This window comes from Equus przewalskii, chromosome 13, assembly GCF_037783145.1.
Source record: "Equus przewalskii isolate Varuska chromosome 13, EquPr2, whole genome shotgun sequence".
Taxonomy (NCBI): Eukaryota; Metazoa; Chordata; class Mammalia; order Perissodactyla; family Equidae; genus Equus; species Equus przewalskii.
This window is the reverse complement of record NC_091843.1, coordinates 30,814,960-30,834,598: the sequence shown is the minus strand read 5'-3', so window position 1 is coordinate 30,834,598 and position 19,639 is coordinate 30,814,960. Positions and strand designations below refer to the sequence as shown.

The 19,639-nt window shown below is 43.4% G+C and overlaps 1 protein-coding gene across 5 annotated transcripts in view; it reads left to right on the top strand.

The window, feature by feature from the left end:
- Positions 1-19,639, top strand: part of SH3RF2 (SH3 domain containing ring finger 2) — a 126,025-nt gene that overhangs the window by 2,775 nt on the left and 103,611 nt on the right. The gene's annotated exons all lie outside the window — the stretch shown is intronic.

The window sequence follows — 19,639 nt, the reverse complement described above, 5'->3', positions numbered from 1 at the left end:
TTGCACCGTCACCCCTGGAGTCAGTGTGCCAAAGTGGACACGCCAAGCTGTGGCCTGGGTCACTGGCATACTTAGAAAGTCAAAGCTGCATTCTGTCGTCTTACCGAAAGCAAGCTCCCATGACTCCCTGCTGTGAAGTCACAGCGGGTGGGAGGGTCTTCCAAGATTCCTTCCCCACACAGGAGAATAGCCTTGTGTTGTGCGTTCAGAGCAACTTTCTAAAATATTCCTTCCAACAGCTAACCCGTTCGCTGCAGCTCCAAGGTGCCCATGCAGCAGGGGAGTATGGAAACGTTCAAAAATGAGAGCAGGAAGAAGTGTGACATTGGTGTGATTTCTTCACTGCAGACTATTGCCGTTGTGCTTGTGAATGTGAACACATTCCAGAAAAGAGCCTGGCTCCCTTCTTTAAGCCTGCCTATTAGCCCTAGGTCTAGTCATCAATCAGAATCCACAGGCCTGGAGAAGGCGGGTGGGGGAGGGCAGCAAACTTTTCTCAAACAAGCCATGTTTATAGAGAGTCGGGTCAGCAAATCTCCCTTTGAATTCCTAAGACCCAGCCACCAAGTCCCTTATTGCCTTGAATATTTTTGTTCATGTTTTCATCTTTTTTCTATAGGGCTATGTAGCTGAGAATAGGTAGCAACAAATAGATCCACAGTTAAATTTTTGAACCGTAGAGGATTCCCAGGCCCCTCCTGGCATAGGGAGTTGTGGAGATGAGAGCTGGTCATACGTAAGAGACAGCCATTAAGATACTCCGTGTCCCTGGAACTCTTTCACAGGGACTTGTAACATCAGACCAAGGTGCCAGTGATGGGGTTGTGCCCTTCCTCCAAGCCACGCCTGACCAAATCCTGTCGTGAGGCTGACACACAGAACAAGGTCATTGAGAGCTCCTGCTTTCAGGCAGAACCTGTTTTAATAAAGATGCTCTGCAAGACAGCAGAGCTGGCAGCCATCCCCCAACCGCCCCTGTTTCCTTCATTTCCTGAGCTCACTTTTCTTGAAGTGTCTCATCTCATCCCTTTCGCTTCTCTCAGTGGGGAGTGAACAAACCCGTTCCCAGATGTAAATATGGCTGTCATTCTGCATCCTGTTTTATTCCCCAAAATATAGCTATCTTTCCTGTAAGTGTGAAAGCAATCATGCATCCCTCCATTCAGAGAATTGAAGATTGTCTGGGATGCCACACCGTTCTGAGAGTCAGAGGAGTGGACTTGCATCCTCTGTCGAATCCTCACCAAGTTACTTGCTGTCTCCGCCTCAGTTTACCCAGTTTAGTCAACAGTTAATAATACTTGCTCCCCACCTTCCCCAGGATGGTGTGAACACTATCTTTGCAGTGTACTCATATTGCCTTCGAAAGCATATGCCATGGAAATGCAAATCATTGTCATTATCATTAATTTAAACTTGCTGTATGACTTTGGGCAAGCCACTTAAGTTTGCTGGGTCTCAATTTAAAATTCTGTAAAATGGGAAAATGTATTGTAAAAATGGATAGCCATCGGTGAGTCTTAACTAATTAGTGTTTGCAAAGCACTTTGAGATCCTTAGATGAAAGGCATTTGGAAGATCATTATCAGAGTAAACATTATTATTGACTGTGTATTGTGCCCTGCTGTGCATGAGGCATTCTACAAAATACAAAAGGAGTGATAGCCCTTGCAGGAGAATGCAATAGGTATTATTATTATTGAACTTGATCCTATGATGAATCCAGACCAGGATGATACTAAGTATGAAGTACTTTCCTAAGAGGGCAAAAATAACCTGTTGTTGCAGGGTACCATTTTGTAAAACATCTCTTACAGAGGACTCAATGTTAACGTGGCCCTCTGAAAGAGTTCATTTAGCTTTCTGTCCGTGAGCTCTTTAAGCCCAAAATCTGTTCTGCTCACCAAGGCTCATCTAAAAAACAAGCTCATCAAGATCTTTTTGTTGGCTCGAAAAAGCCTGGTACTTCTTGTGCCAGCCAGCATGCTAGGGTGGAACCAAGAGTCACACTTCATGGTGCCAGCACAAGAGAGAAAAAATAGTCCATTGTGCCTACCTGTCTAAAACCCTCCCAAGTTGATTGTGTAAAAAGAAAACTTGAGAAATGGCTGTAGGTTTCCACAGCATGCAATTATTTCAAGGCAACAAGTGAGGTCAACAGACTCCCAGAAGGCCCCTGGCAGTGGGAATCCCACTGGTTCTGAGGCCAAAGGAACTTTGCAAGTCTAGGTGAAGATTATGGGCTCCAAAATAGCTGATCTCTCTTCCTCCTCACTCTGTTACCCTTTAAGAACATTTCTGAATTAGGATAGGCAGTAAAGCAACAAAGCTAAGAATTCGCGAACTTAGGTTTGAAAAATACAAGAATTCAAATCCTGCCTCTGCTGCTCAATAATTGTATACTTTGGATAAGTCACTTAAGCCTCAGGACCCCTACTTCCCCATGTGTAAATTGGAGATAATAGTAGTACCTACCTCAGAGGGCTGTTGTGAGAAACAAATGAGAGGATTCATGTCATTTATCTCTTAGCACATTGACGGGCTAATATTAAGTGCTCAATAAATATTAGCTGTTATTGTTATTGAAGTGAGTCAACACTTTCCACTCTAAATTACACACCCTCTTTTACCCCCTTGTTAATCGAGTGTCAGCTAGAGATGGTCCTTGGTACCCTGATTTCTGGCTCACTTTGTTTGTCTCCAGATGCTCCATGGCCATGATTGAGAAGTGTGTCTTCCCAGCATGTGTTGGTTTGGCAGCTCACTTTCAAGACCCCTTAGGAGCTAGGAGTTGATTCTAGGAGAAAACTCACTAGCCAACTTCACTTCCCCAAATAGCAAGCTCAAAGGAAAACCACAGGCAGGGCAAGAAGCTGGCCCACTTTGCCAGCATCATCAGTTCTTCATTAACCTTTCTATCTTACCTTCCCTCTGCCTCTCACTATCCCCACCACAAATGTTGCAGCCCTGGATCTTGCAGGGCTGAACTTTCTCCTCCTTTGTTATGCATCATGCCAAGCACCACACACATTCCTGTCTTACTTGTCGCATCTCAGCAAGAACACACCTGCCACTTCCAGCACATAGACCAGGTGGCTGTGTCCTAGAAACTTTTTCAGTTAGTGTTGCAAAGCAACCGAGGGGGGCAAATGAGGTCAGAAAGCACATGAGGGAATTGGGGCCGGGTAGAAACGATAAGGCATCCAGCTCCTTTCCTGGGTCTCAGCTGCTGTGTCCTGCAGCAGAGCTGTGACACAGGCAATGGTTTCTGCTAAATCTGCAAGGGAACTGAAACCATTCCAAGCCTCTGAAAACTGCAGGCTGGTGCCACCTGGGTCAGCGAGGGCCACATGAGGCAGGTGGAGGAAAACACAAAAGTAGGAGCTGAGACTGAGAAGTCAGGAGACCCAGGTGGTTCTCCAGCTTCACACCCATTTGTCAACCCTTTTAAAAACCACATGGCCCCCAAATTGGCCCTGCCCCCAACCTCTTACGATGTACCTCCTTCCTAGTTACAGTGCCCTCCCTTTTATTGCTGGCTACAGTGTTCAAGCGTTGTGGTCACAAGGAGCTGGGTTTGTGCTGGGATTCAATTATTTGGTAGCTGTGAGGCCTTAGGCAAGTCACTTAATCTCCCTGACTCTCAATTTCCGTATTTGGATAATGGAGATAATAGTGATAATCCGTATATCATAAGGCTATTGTAAGATTAAAATGAGATAGTGTATGTAGAAGCTTAGTACAAGTACCTGGTTCATAATAGATGTTAATAAATGTTAGCAACAGTCAATAACAAAACAATAATAGAGGAGAAAGTCAGCTGCATTGGATTTGACATTCTTTGCACCTACACATAAACATGCAGAGAACTCCATTAAAAAATTAAGCAAAGGGAATAGCAAAAGGAAAGAGATTTCTCAGAAAGACAAAACTACAGTGATGGAAATAGTGATTTTTCAGTGGTTGCCAGGGGCTATGGGTTGGGAGAGGATGTGACTAAAAGGGAATACCATGAGGGAGTTTTACGGGGTGATGGAACTGTTCCGTATCCTAATTGTGTTAGTGGTTAAATGAATCTATACATGTATTAAAATTCATAGAAATATGCACAAAGGGAAAAAAGTCCATTTTACTGTATGATAATGCTTAAAATAATATTTTGAAGAAAGAAAAGGAGCTCTTATACATTTCTTTTCACCTCTGCTGGAGTTTCACCTGGCCCACTCTGATTTCCTTTCATCTCTGTGTGTAGTGGGTCCATGCTATTTCTGAGAAGGACTTTGCCATCAACATAATGATCAACATAATTCCTACCGGTGAGCTCTTCTCTGTTTTAGCGAGCCATTCTATTACCTGCTTCGATTTTCTCATCAGTTAAAAGTATCTGGCCCAACAATGGACAAACACAACAGCTTGTCCCCCATGGGATGGCCAAGGCAGAGGGGCGGGGCACAAGGCTTTCCTTTCTCAACCTCAATTATCCACCCTGTGCACTGCGGGCATGTCACCTAAGGGATTAGCCAATGCATATTTTTTGTGTTGTTTTCATTTCCTCTTAGGAAAGGTTGCCTGCTCACCTGTCCCTTTATACTATGAAGAGATTATGAAGCCAGGGAAAGTGCTTGCTCAGCCTTTTACTCACAAAGAGCATCCTCATCCATTTCATTCCAGATACCATTACATAGCGTTGGGATTAGCTGGGACCAGCTCAAATACAGCTCTCCTCAATTTCTTTATCTTCTTCTTTCCTTTCCCATTTTTTAAATTCATGCTTATATATTAGGCCAATCTTTCATAAGGTGTACAGTACTCTGTAAGGTATTAATGGATGTTCCATAAAGCTCCAGGGTCAAACAAACCTGAGATTAAAACAGAGAGAAATGTTTTTTCTTTGCTACGGGACATTTCAAGACTTTTAGCATGCTAACAAATTGTGAATCTCTAAGTGGTGGGATATTTAAATATATATATATTTTCCAATTTCTATGACAGTGGCACCTCCTCTCCCTCCTTTTATTAGCATCTTGAGTAATATTCATTGTCCACGGAACAAATTTTGGAAAATGCTGTGTCATACTAATGCAGAGGTAGCTGAGCCCCCAAAGAGAACCCCTATTGTAGTTAGAGATTATTGACTCATTCCAAGAAGAGTTTTAGGCAAGTTCTTGCCATTAGAAGATATTCTGGGGAAACTGAAACTCACTATCACCGCCATCTGCAGTATTTATTTAGCTCCTCCCAGTGTCCAGCTACAGGCACTGTGGGAACCTATACATACAGCAAGGTAAAGGTTCTTGCCTTCCCAGTGCTTACCATCTAATGGTAAAACCAACCAGTCAGTATACATGTATATACACACACGTATATGTAAACACACATGCATATTATATATACTGTGTATATGTATATCTACTGTACCATGTATGTATATATATTCAGGATTTAAAGATATTATCCACCATAAGATGTATCATTTATTTAGTTCTAGCTCTTAAGGAAAAAAAGAAGCACTACCATGTTAGATGTTCACTGTAAGATACATCCAATTTTAGAAACATTAAGATATGCAAAAAGGAGAGTCTTACTCAAGAGTGCATCTTGTCTGATTCCGTTTATATAAAATTCCAGAAATGGCAAGACTGTAAACTATAATTTTTATTGGGTAATGCAAATGTTTTATGTGATGGTATATAGGTTTGTCTAAATACATCAAACTGTACACTTAAAAAGAGTACATTTTTTTGTATGTAAATTATAACCTAATAAAGATTATTATGGTAGAGAAGTCTTAGACTGAAGAAATGATGGTTTATGAAAATGTCAGGCATTGAGGTGGTTCAGTGTGAGAGAAATGAAGCTTGGCCAATAAAAAGAAACTTCCTGTAAAAAAAAAAAATAGGTGTTTCAGCAGTCAGGAAGGTCAAAGGATGAAAAGGCAGGGTGTTCTGGGCAGGTGGGTGCTAGGAAAGGCAGAGCAGGATGGGGATCTCTTGATTAGAATGGAAGTTGGACGAGAGGGAGGAGAGGAAACAGGTGGAGAAAAGACAGGGTGACTGGATACCTGGCTTCAGAAGCACCACCAGGGAGACACATGTCAATTACTCTCTGTGATAAAGTCTCTCTGGTGCCAAACTGGTTACAGGTCATCATGTGGCCTATGGGCCATATCTACCTGATGGATCAATGCAGCCAAACAAGCTGTCTCTACTCCAAGCAGGTGGCTGAGCTTACTGGGTAACTAAGGAGTAGTCTCCACTTCACTGGCAGACAGAGACATTCTTTTCCATTGAAACGGTCAGGTAACCAGATAACCCCAGCACCTAGAAGCACAAGCCAGTGCATCCAAAGCAAGTGGTAGAACACCGGCAAGGAAAGACCAGTCCGTTCATCATGAGCAGCTTCCTGCATCTTGGGTCTGTGTCAACCTCCAGGGTCACACTGCTCTAGATCCCCAGCTCAGAAGCCAGGGCATTCAACAGACTGCTCCTAAGTGCCTGCTGTGTGCCAGGCTCTGTCTTGAAAGCTCATACCACTCAAAGCTCATACCAGGGATGCTCATGAGCTCAGACTCCAGGACTCAAATAGTAGCTGAGTTCACCTCAGATATCTCTCAGTTACTCCAATCTTTCTTCCAAGCACAGGGAAAACAGGCAGCTTGTCTTGTCCCTCAATACAATGCTTGGAGGACCTACCCTACAGCCTGGCTCTTATTACGAACCCCCAAATACTTTTTGAATAGATGCATAAATAAATGAACACATCATGTCTATGGTAGACTTCACGGCCTCATGCAATAACTCCTCAGGATGCAGAAATGAACTCTTCAAGAATCAAGCCATTACAGGGCTACATGAGGAATGAGCAACACATTACATTAGGTGTAAAGTCACGTGGTGACTGAAGTATTCTAGATATGAATCCCCTAATTGAATACCTTTCAGGGTGACAAACAGCACTCTCTGGAAAACACAGTGGGCCAGGTTCAAAACCCACTTGGCTCATGAATTGCTAACCCTGTGAAGATGGGAAATGCCACCCCATATATGGCTAAACTCCTGCGTCAGATACCGCAACTTGTATGTGTGTCTTTCGTCTTAGGAGAAACACTTTATCTTGAGCTAATCGACACTTAGTCACAGGGATACCAGTGAGGGAAAAGAAGAGGCTCTAAAAGAATTGGCCACTAATTATAAGCTGAATGGACCTGGCCTCTGATATGAAGGGAAGGCAGCTTTTCATGTAGGAAGGTGGGCCCTGTACCTCACACACTGCCAAAGCACATCACAGATATATAAAATATACATAACATAAAATTTGCCATTTTAACCATTTTTAGGAATATAGTCCAGTGACATTAAGTACATTTCCATTGTTGTACAACCATCACCACGATCCATCTCCAGAACTCTTTCGTCATCCCATGCTGAAATTCTGTACCCATTTAAACACTAACTTCCCATTGCCCCCTCAGTACATAGATATTTTTTAAAACTTCTTTCTGAATAAGAATAGGCATTTTAGTATCATTTTAAAAATATGTATTCCAATTTTCTGCTGCTTCTGACCTAAGATTCGCAATGAGATAAGTAAACAAGATAATGCTGTGATTCAGAACAAAGGCTCTGTTCATGTGTACTGGCTGTGTGCTTTTGGGCAAGTTACTTAGCCACTCTGAGCATCATTGCTGTAAAATGGAAATAATAAGCTCACTTCATAATGTTACGGGGAGGATTTAATGGGGTGATACGTGTAAAGTGCTTAGTACAGGGTCTGGACAAAGTAAGCTTTTAAGGGTTAACTGTCTGCTTGCAGTCATACAAGCAGGTTAATCTTTGAAGGTATGGCCACACTTACAGTAGTTGGACTCTGCTCTTTTACTGCGTTGTAGACACGCAGATAACAGTGATCTTGGCATCATTTGGCAGATAAATCAAGATAATTCTTGTAAAGGTCCTGGGACAAGGCGTGACACACAGTAAATTCAGTGACAATAAATGTGAGGCGTTGTTGTTCTTATTTCCTAAGTCTCATTTGGGCAGTAGACATGTATGGGATGACTTATATGAGTAAGACCCTTGGCTAGGCTCCAGTGGAGAACAAAGTAAGAAAGATAGGATATTTGCCCTCAAAGGGCTTATGGTCTTTGGGGAGACAGCCATGTAAACTAATAATTATGATGCAGTTAATAGATCTTTTAAAACAAAGGACTTACTATGTGTCAGGCACTGAATAAAGCACTTTTAGACTCGCAGTCTCACTTAACTCTACAACCCACTGAGATGGGTGCTACTGTTTACTCTATGTTACATATCAGAGGTTTGTGCTCAGTAAGTGTTAATATAAGAAAACACAATGGGAGAAAATGGTTACAGACCAAAATTTAGCATCCCTGCCTCTGTGTTCAGGGCAGTTATTGAGGTTGCACTTGTTTAAAATGCAGATGATCTGAATTCTAATCACTCAGCATTCCCAGAAACCCATGACGCTGAGGATTGCAAACCTCAGAATACACATACAGCACATACGTTGGATGATGAGATCTGGCATCATGGTCTCAATGCTGCTGGTTTTGAAAAATGTGCCTTTGAGCCACCATTTGCATGCACAGCGTGGAAAGCCAAGAGAAGAGGTGAGAAAACTTGGGACATTCACTGTTACCCTTCCCTGAGAGGCTGGTAGGAAAACTTCAGCTGAGAACATCAGCGAAACTGCCAGTTTGAAGAAGACAAGAAGGAAACTGTCCACCTAATTGAGAAACTGGCCCACTTGGCTGACTGCAGCCCATCCTCAGGTCTCAGTGTAGCCTTTACTCCTCCAGGAAGTCAGCTCTGTCCCAAATCCTAAGCCGGCCATAGATTCCTCCTCTGGTTCCCAGAGTCCCCGGGGCTACCCTCCAGCCTCCGCAGCACACATCAGGCTGTACAATACGGTATTGTCTGCTCACTTCTCTCTCCTACTGGCCTATAAGCTCCATGAGGTTAAGGAGGTGTCTTGTCTCCTCACTGCCTAGCACAGTGCCTGAATGCAACCAGCGTCAATACATATTTAACTATTGAATACATAGTGTTCGCCAGACTACAAGAAACTGCAGTTAGACTCAGCAGCTTCATGACTGAGGCACTCCTGGTATCTTCCCCTGAGGCTAGAGGAAAGGGGACATACCAACCATTTTGTCCCCAGGATCCCTTCCAGCCCCTGTCTTGTTGACAAGGGCGTTTCTTGACTTCAAGCCAGGTGTGTTAGGAACGGCATGCAGGTGCTTGCAGGGCATTCAGAGGTAGTTGGGAGGTGAAAAAAGAAGTCAAACCAGAATGGAGCCAGAGAGAGAGAACACCAACTGACAGACAGCCCTCAGCCCTCTGAGCAGGTTGCCCTGGTTTTGCAGAATTAAGGATGATGTTGCCACACACAAAGAAGTATTTTAATTGGTTGCCAAGGCAATGCCGCAGAATCAGTGGGCCTGGAGTAGGAATAGAACTCTGCAGAGCTGTGTTCAGAAAGGGTTTTCGTCTGTGATATTAACAAGCTGCAAGGATATGAGAAAGGCAAGGCTGCAATAAATCTTATTTGGGGCCTCTGCTTAATAAACGGGAATGGTCGAGAAGTGGAGGGGCAGAAAACTTCCCCTCTGGGCTCTCTGGAGTAGCAGGAGATGTAATCTTGTGGATTTCAGACATCTCCTTGGAGTGGTGAACTCCCATAGATAAGGGAACTCCAAGAAGATTAGTTCCATGCTTGAAAGAAGGAAGAATGGGGTGACTGCAGAATGGAAGGAGATGAAAGTGTTGTCTTCCTCTTAAGAGATTATAAAAAGTATCCAGGATGCAGGAGCCTGCATTTTAACAGAAAGAACATTGACCATCTCCTCCTCTACTTCCCTTTGTATTAGAAAGGAAAAGAATTTTCAATTAGTGTTTCTTTTATTGTTTGTTTGTTTTCTGAAATTTTTGAAACACTAGGATTTTTTTTCACAATCATGACACTTTGTGGTTGAGACTTGTCCTCAGTTTCCTAACTTCTCCATTCCACTTGCTGTCCCAAGGCCTAGAAAATCAAGCAAACTTTGTCATGTGGAGTACTTATCCTGATTACTTGGGTGGGGAAGAAGGGACCAGGAAAGAGAGAAGCCGGAGAGGAGGTGGACATAGTTATTAATTAGCATCTTAATAACTACTACCATCACGTAGCACACTGTGTGCCAGACACTGTGCAAAATAAGCATAGTTTCCTTGAATCCCCCCAACAAACCATTGGTAGTCCATGTTATTTTCCCATTTACAGATGAAGAAAGTACTAGGAAGTGGCAGAGCCAGGATTTGAACCAAGTCTGCCTACATCCAAGGACTGGACTCTTAACCAGATCAGTCAGGGTGACCCAGACAAGTATGGTGTTTCCTTGGAACCCTGTGGAGCCCTGCACTGTCTACCCTTGCTGGTTGGTGCCTGTTGGCACCAATGTCACCATTCTATGTTGTTGATAAGCTTCCAGAGCATGATGTAATCTGAAGCCAATCCAACTCTATGTTAATGATATGCTATGTCTTAGCTGGATGCTACTTGGTCTGAAATTTAAGGATTTAAGCAGTAGAAGTGAGTGTAGGTGAATAGAGAGGGAGACGAGAGAGGGAGAAATAGAGTCAGAGAAAAGAGGAGGGGAGGGAAGGAGAAAGGCAGGAAAGGTGCATGTGAGATCTAGACAGGGGCAACAAAAACCAGAGAGGAAGAAGGAGAAAAGGGAGGAAAGCTGATCGAGGGACCAAGTGTGCAAGGGAGGAAACCTTGGAAGATATGTTATCAGGAGACGTGAAAAGCTCTGATTGAGAACTAGTCTGCTTTTCCTAGAAATGTAAACAGTTAGAGTCAGAACAAAATATTATGTTCCATTCCTTTTGGAAACTTGTCATCTGGCTAGGCAAAATGATCCCTTGCAGCGGGGAGAAACAGAGCCTGAAATTCAGGAAAGTCAGCTTCTAATCCTGTTTTAGCTGAGAACCGACCGTGTGACATGAAATGTACCTGAGTGCTTAATAAATGTCAGCAATTACTGTGGTTACAGGAAAAGTCCCAGATTCTCCAAGTCTCAGGATTCCAGCATCTCAAATTTTAAAATTTGCCCTCTTCCTATTTGACGGAGTATGCAAATGATACAGAAGTATTTGCATTTATGTTTTTAAGAAATAAATTTAAAGATTTTCAGGAAAAATAGCTACCAGTTTTTAGCCTTTGTAGTCTTCAAGGACCTATAGTAAATACTATAACTGCAAAAGCTTTAATCCACAGAGCATCACTGTTTTACTGATGAGGAAGCTGAGGCTCAGGAGTACTGAGTATCTTGCCCAAAGTGACTGCTATAGACTGACTCCAAGCACACGTTCTTGACCATCACGTTATGCCGGCTCATCCAGCAGTACAGGAGCGCTGCCTCCCTTATGCAAAGAGTAAACATAGCACATATTTTTTTATTTATTAACATGGCATTAGTAAATTTCTCTCAAGTCATACTACCTGTGTAAATCTTGTTGTTCCAGAATCTCATGGTACTAACCACATGTGCAGGGTCTGTGGGAGTCTTCTAATTCCTTTGTAATCTAGACGCTCACATCTAAAAGAGATCCTGAAGGTCCTCCAAGCCAGCCAATCAGCTCTCCTATTCTTCGGTCCTCTCTTTGACTTCCCACAGAGAAGCATGCATAACTTTTGCCTTCAAATCTCAGTGTGGGGAGTTTTCTGTGCTTGAACACTCTCCATTCCCTCACCTCCGGACAATAATATTAGAAAAATCTTCCTGAAATTGAGCCACACAAAACACACCTGCCCTCTCTTTCCATGGGAGCCTACAGGTCTTTGAAGGCAACTCAGGAGGGTTGCAGCTGATATTTGTGTGTTGTTTTCAATCTTACTTTCTCTAGGCTGAAGCATTTTGCCTAGTTCACCTGGTGAGCTGGTTTAAGTTCTCCTAACCCAGGGGGCGAGATAGAGGAATAAGAGCAGGGTCTCTGAAGTCATGAGGACTGATTTCAGATCCCGCTTCAACCTCTTGTTAGCTGTATGAATTTGGGTAAGTCATTTAACCTCCCGGAGCCTCCATCTCTTTATCTGGGAATGGGGTAACATATAATTTACTCCATATATTGGTTCTGAAGATTAAATGAGATAAGACGTGTGACACACTCAAGAACTGGTCCATAAGTGCAATCAGCACATGTTGATGATTTTTGTCATTCTTTAGTGTTGTTATTGCAACTCTCTCTGCATAGGCATCCATCTTATTCCACTGAGGGCACCTGGTCCGGGATCCAGTTGTTTTTTGCTTAAACCTCCCACCCAGGGTTTTGTCCCACCCATAAAAGATGTCTAAAGTATCTCCATGCTGGGATTTCAGGTGGCTCCCAGGAAGAATTGCCATACTCCTAGAGGCTCTCTCTTGAGATCTCTTCCTTGCAAGGAGCCTCTAGCCGTAACAAACCTTGATAAACAACATTTTAACAGGAAGGCTACTCTTGAAAGTACTATAGAAAGCAAAATATTTGTTTTTATTCTGTAAGCTTTGGAGGGCACATGTATCATTCTGTGGGTGTATGGTAGGCTACTGGTATAAATTAAATTCCATGAAAGGAAGAAATTCTGCATTGCGATAATAATACCTCTAGAACGCGCTCATTACACAAAGATATATTGAGTGCTCACTGTTTACCAGACACTAAACTAAGCACTAGGATATAACCATGAACAAGATAGACATATAACATACACTCTACTGGGGTAGATAAAAAGAACCAAGAAATCCATGGTCTTAGTTGGATTCTCCCAAGAATCAGACCCTGACATGAGGGTTGAGCGCTCATAGATTATTTGGGAGGTGTAAGGACATTGGTAGGGGAGTGGGAACATCATAGAGGAGAGGGAGGGTGACCAGGAATGGTGTGTTGTAAAGCCAGTCATGACAGCGCACTAGAGGAGCTTAATCCATCCGGAAAACTCTGGGAAACAGTGTAAAACTCAGACCTCAGAATTATCCTGGCTAAGAGGTGAGAGATCTGGGGTATTTATACCCCCATACAAATCAGTCATTGGTTAAGAGTCTCCCTGAGGGGCAAAGTAGGTTCTAGAAGCTCAAGGGAAGGCTTCCAACAAAATTGCAGGTGCTGACTATTGGAAGTGAACTGAATTGCACAGAAATGGTAAAGGGATCTGAAAAGATAGGTAGAACACGAACAGCATCACATACATACACACAAAATAACTAAAATATCACAAATTATGGTAAGTGTCTGCTGTAAAACTAATTCTACACAAGAATATGAAACAGAGGATAGAAGGGAAGATCTTTGATGAGGGCGGTCAAGAAAGCCTCACTAAGAGGAGGCATTTTGCTGAGACCCTAAAGATGAGAGGAAAGCAGCCCTGTGAAGAGTAGAGAATTGAGTTCTGGCTGTGGAGATCGTCTTCCCAGAGAGCAGGGAGAACTTGGTGAGTTCAGCGAACTGACTGAAGACCCACATGGCTGAGGGGTGATAAACAATGGAGCGGCATGAGAAAAGCCTGCAGCAGACGGTCTCCAGGGACCAAGAGGCCGTGGTGATGAAGGGAGATTGGATCCTAGATGCAATGAGAAAGATTAAGGTAGGGAAATAATCTGACCTGATTTTCAGTTTATTACTTTGGCTCTTGTATGGGAAATGAATTTCTGCAGGACAAGAACGGAAGTAGAAAATCAACTCTGGTCTTCTGGATGGGTGGCCTGGGCTAAGATGGTAGCGGTGATGGAGACAAGTGGATGGATTTGAGAGAAAATTTGGAAGTAGAAACAGTAGAATTTGCTGCAGTTTAGGCCTGCAAATTGGAGCCTTTATGTGTCACTAACCCTATTGAAAACTCACTGTGCTAAGCACCTCCGTTTAACTCTTGCAACCTCTATGTGAGGTATTACTTTCATCTCCATTTTACAGGTAGGGGGACTAAGGCTCAGGAAGTTTAACTTGCTCAAAGTCACACAGGGAGCAAGAGACAAAGCTGGATTTGGGCCAGGCTGATGCCCTTAAGGAGTTCTACTGTAGCATTAAAACTGAGAGGAGGGGGGATCGCCCTCATGTCACCCTCTCTGAATGTGCACCTCACTGCTCACTTCAGAGGTGTTTACCCACAGGATGTCAATCAGGCAGAGGGAAAATCACAGACGTTAAAACCAAAACACCTGAGTTTGAATCCCAGCTTTCTCTGTGAGCCTCAGTTTCCTACTTCAAATGGTTATTCTCAAGATTAAATGGAACCTTGTAAGGCTGAATCACCAAGTTGTCCCAGAGTTAAATGGGTGCCTCCATCTGGGAGCAGAATGGGGCCAAGTCAGCCTCCCCTCCTTGGAATTGGTTCAGGAGACCCATCTCTGAGGACTTAGGGACAGGTTCTTTCAAAGGGGAACTCATCCCAGCAAATTCATCTGCGACTCTGCCTGAAGCCTGACCTGGACCAGCTATTGCATAAAGGCACTCCTGAGCCAAGGTTATCTCAAACTTTCTTTTAAAATGCCACCTTATAAGGAAGCGTAAAACACGGGTGCTGAGAGCTGAAAGGGCCATAAAATACATCTGGCCCCATGTCATATAAATGTGGAGTCTAAGGCTTAGCAAAGAGAATGGACTTTCCAAGGCCACACAGCTGGCCAGTGAATAGACTGAACGCTAGGTTTCCTGCTTCTCCATCCAGGCACTTTGTATTTTACCAAACTGCTTGCTTCTTGCCCAGGCCATTGTAGGTTCCTGGGCTTGGGTCAGACTCCCCCAAACCAGATTTCAGCATAAAAAATTCTTTTAGAAACAGAAACACATCCAGATCGTGTGGAGCATTCTGCACCGTGGCCTCTTCAGCGCACTTTCAGACCTCACGCTCTCAACTGCAATTTGGTCTGAGCAGCAAATAAGCATTGATACGGTCTCACAGTTTATGCCCATTTTGAGCCTCAAAAGGCAGTTTCCAAAGACTCAGGGAAAAGGACAAGGGACAAGCTGTACAGAGACATAGAGTAAAACTAAGGCGGCAATAAAAACATGTTCCAAATGTAAAGCAAAAGGTATGAAACAGGTGAGCGCGGGCTGGGCAACAGGTGCCTCCAGCTTCGTGGAGATGGCCACCTAGAAGCACTTTCTTATGCAACCGTTTGCCCAGTCCCACCAACTATTTTGGTTTTGCTTTTTAGCATTTTAAATTATTTCCAAAGAATAGAAAAGTGATTACTGGGTCAAAGGGGATGAATATTTTTGAGACTCCTGATACATAATATTAATTTGCTGACATCTATGTTTGCCGGATGTCTTTCAGTTGCAAGCAACAGGAACCCATCACAAACTAGCTCAAAGAAAAGTGGGAATCAGTTAGCTCATAGAATGGGAAGTTGGGAGTTAGAGCTGATCTCAGGACCTCTCAGGACCCAGACTGTCCTGACGGATCGCTCACCTCTGTCTAGACTCCACTTCTTTCTCTGCATTGGCATCATTCTCTGCAATTGCAAATGACATTCTCAAACGATGTGGACTGAAGAAGGTGTATCCCCCAGGGTTCTCACAAACAATGGAATTCACAGCAAAAAAAGATTTAAGAAGAGGCAGGATTAATAAAAAAGGATATCAGGTAGTTCACAGAATTTCTGCAAGGGCTGCAAAGCCTGATTTGAGGCCACCTTGCCGGGAATAATGCCCCAAATGACCAACTGCTGACTTCTAGGGCTGACCCTGATGGCGCTGAACACCTAGGCCTCTCTTGGCCTCACTCCTCCCACTGCAGTTGGAGGTCACCCTTGCTTCAGCCTCATCACCTTCCCACGGGGGTGTAGCTGAGTCTGTCCTGGTGCCCTCTTTGTGTCACTAACTCCCAATTTGAAGTTGGGTTCCTATAATTGACAAAGCTTAGACCCCTGGCTAGAAGCAATGCTGATAAAGCTGGCATCTGCAGCTTAATTTGAGGCAGTTTCTGCTACCCATCAAAAATCATAAGGTGGGTGAGTTCCCAAACACAGAAAGGGCTTCAGATGCAGGGCATTCAAGTCACAAATATGTACTACAAGAAATGTGGCAACACACAGCTCAGATTTACATCTTCCCAGCTCCACAACCCCAGAAAAAAAAGGAAGTCTCTTTCAACATCAGTGTCTGGCCCTTAAGAAACACCTGTTGGACTGAAATGATCCAGAAGCTTTAACAAATAAGGCCAGATTCCAAATCCTAAGACTCTTTCTTTTGTAGTACTGTCAAAACTAAGACGAAATTAAAGTCCCGTGTCCTCCTAGATTCTTTATGTCTAAAATATTTGTTCCCTGAAATTTTTCTTATAGATGGACAGGCAGACCTACCTCACTTGTGTCTAATTTTTATGGCTGTCTAATTTCTCTTTGTGGGGGAAAAAAGGGACATCATATTTCTGATAAATGGAAACCTGACATTTTTCCCAGTAGAAGTCCACTGAAATAGAAAATGAGATTCTTCCCTAGGAAGAATATTAATGGAACGTAAAATTGCTATTGGCACTTAAAGATACATTAGCAGGGTCCAAACTGGGCTCAAAAAGAACTCAACAGGCAAGGCAGATGGCAAATACAATTCTCAGTTTCATTGAAAAATGAGGCAGGAAGTCAAAATGCAGTCCCTCAAACAGCTTTCGCAGATAGTGTGATATTTGATAACAGCAAGCAACTGATGGAAATTTTTATACAGACGCTGAAATTAGCTTTGCTAACGCATCCTCCTACCGTGAGCACCTCCCAGCCTCGACTCTTGCGAAGTTGCCCGTGGAGACAAAATAAAGAGGGCAGACTGATATCATTTTTGAAGACAGTAGGACTTTTCAGGAGCCACTGCATTCCTGCAGCCATCCTCGTTTTTTGCCTCGCGTCAGTTCAAAAGAGTTTATGGTGGGGAAAGATCCTGAGGGGGTCATCTTTAGTTGTCACTTGTGACAGTCTCCCTAATTTGATAGTAGAAATAAGGACAGGTTGACTCATTAGAATTTTCCCATTTCTCAGAAAAGCACCTTCTTTGACTCTTCTCCAGACGACTACTGCCTCTTTCTGGCCTGGGGGAAGGGAGAGAGCCAAGGAGAAAGATGTCGTTTCAGAGGTGGTTGAAGTAACACTCACAGAATTCTAAGTGCAGGGAGGGAACTATTTCAGGATTCTTTGGAATGAAAAGACTCAATTACCTAAAATACAGGAAATAATCATGATAATTAGCGGTTAAAAGAATTTTGTAGCTTTGATCTAAAAAACAGAAGTCTGGGCATCCATTAAGCCATGTAGTGGTTTTATTATTTTAACTGAAGTTGCTGATTGAGGCGGTCAATTCAACAAGAATGGACAGTTGGCTAAGCCAGATGTTAACCTCAAGTGTCAACGTTTATTAATACTGATTAGACCAACTTATTCCAGAAAATTTTCCTGGTGTCATCACAGTTTATCAACTCTATGTGTGAGGACCTTTTCAATGGTACTTTGCAAAATTCCTTGTCTAAGCCAAAAAAACTTGGGGGACAGTGACTGGAGAATTGGTGTTTTCGTGGAGATTTGAAGCGTGGCTACTAGGCATGGCAGGATCTATGGCTTCACAGTCATCTGAATTCTGTATCTCTGTCTCTCAGCTCTGCGTGCTTATGCTTTCTTCATTCTCAGGAAGGTTCTTTCCAGGAGAAAGACACTGGCGGCCAAAGTCTACATCATTCTTAAAGCTCTTAATCTTAGAGAAATTGAGAGCATCTCCCATGACAGCTCTGCCGAGGAGACTCCAATTAGCTTACCTGGGGTCCTGTGTGCATCTCTGTGTGATGGCTGTGGATGGGATACAACGAATACTCTGATTGGTCAGGACAGGGTCGCGTGGTCAGTCCTTAAGCCAGAGGGCAGGGCAGGGTCAGCTCACCTGCACCACAGGGACTGAGCAGAATCACTAGGCAATAAGGGAGAGGTGGTTCACAAAAGAAGAGATCCTGTGGGGCCGGCCTGGCGGAGTAGCGGTTATGTTCGTGGGCTCCACATCCATGGCTCAGGGTTTGCCAGCTGGGCTCTGGGTCACGGACCTACGCACTGCATATCAAGCTATGCTGTGGCAGGTGTCCCACATATAAAATAGAGGAAGATGGGTACAGATATTAGCTCAGGGCCAATCTTCCTCAGAAAAAGAGAAGGATTGGTGGCTGATGTTAGCTCAGGGCTAATCTTCTTCAAAAAAGAAAAAAGAAGAAGAAGAGGAGATCCTGTGTAGACAAATGTCTCAGCACAAATACATGTAAGTCCTGGGTACGTTTTTAGGATTATTAACTTTTTATGCACGGCAGTTAAAAGCAAAAATGAACCAAACTTCAAAGTACTTCCCAATGCCTTATCATTTCTCTGAATGCTCTGACTTTCCATCCAACCTCTTCACCACCCCACAAATTAGTCTATAGAAATCCTGCCCACACTTTTAGGTCCTGTTCAAATGCCACCTCTTTAGAAACTCTGCTCAGTTCATCCCTGTCTGAGATTCTGTCTCTCTCTTCAGTTCCGGTAGCAAGACACACCTGGCACTTACCTTGCCCTGCCTTAGGATGTCTTATACAGGTGTGGTTTTGTCTTATGCCCCTCCCACCAGATTAAAACTCAGAAAATACTTTAAAAGAAAAGGAGTAAGCAGAAAAGAGGAGGAAGAAAAGAGGCTAAGTCAGAACTCCCTTTGTACTCCGTGCTTCCCCATCATAGCACTTACCTCCCTCTGTTGACCTGTATTTCTTGTCTGTTTCTCCTTCTGGACCTAGTTCCTTGAGGGCAATGACTCTATGTTGTTCAATTATTTCTTTTTCTATAGCTTGCACAAAATAAATACTGGATGCATGAATGGATGGATAAACGAATGACTTTCTAGAGTTAGTTGTAGGCTGGCATAAACCTTCCCCTTGTCCCAATAAGAAAGAGTTCCAAAGCATGAAGGGATTAAGATCTGCCAAGTGAGCAATCAAAAACTCTATACTGGAAAGTATTATGACCACACTGAAAACAAATGGAACACAATACATTGAAACTATTGCACAAGAGAATTTGTTTTAATATAATGAAAGATTACCCTCTCGTCAGGTGGGTCAAACACCAAACCTCCCCCCGCCCACCATCACTTGTAACTACTTTTTGAGTCCCTTGAAGACAAAAGGCTGGATTAAATGACATAAGGTGAACTTCTGCAGCCCTATCTCTCACCCCCAGCTCTCTGATTCCTTGGAGTTCCCCTTAATTGTTCGGATTTTTTTCTGAGGAAGATTAGCCCTGAGGTAACATCTACCGCCAATCCGCATCTTTTTTTTTTTTTTTTTTTTGGCAGAGGAAGACTGGCCCTGAGCTAACATCCATGCCCATCTTCCTCTACTTTATATGTGGGGCACCTGCCACAGCATGGCTTGCCAAGCAATGCATAGGTCCACACCCAGGATCCAAACCGGCAAACCCCGGGCTGCTGAAGCAGAACATGCAAACTTAACCACTGCACCACCAGGCCAGCCCCAATTGTTCGGGTTTTTTATTTCTGCGTCTTCATATCACCAGAATGTCCAAAAACTGCTGCTCCAGTTAAGTTCTATTTGCAGCAAAAATGAGAGGTGAGTAAATTGTAGAGACTTGCCCTTGTCAGTT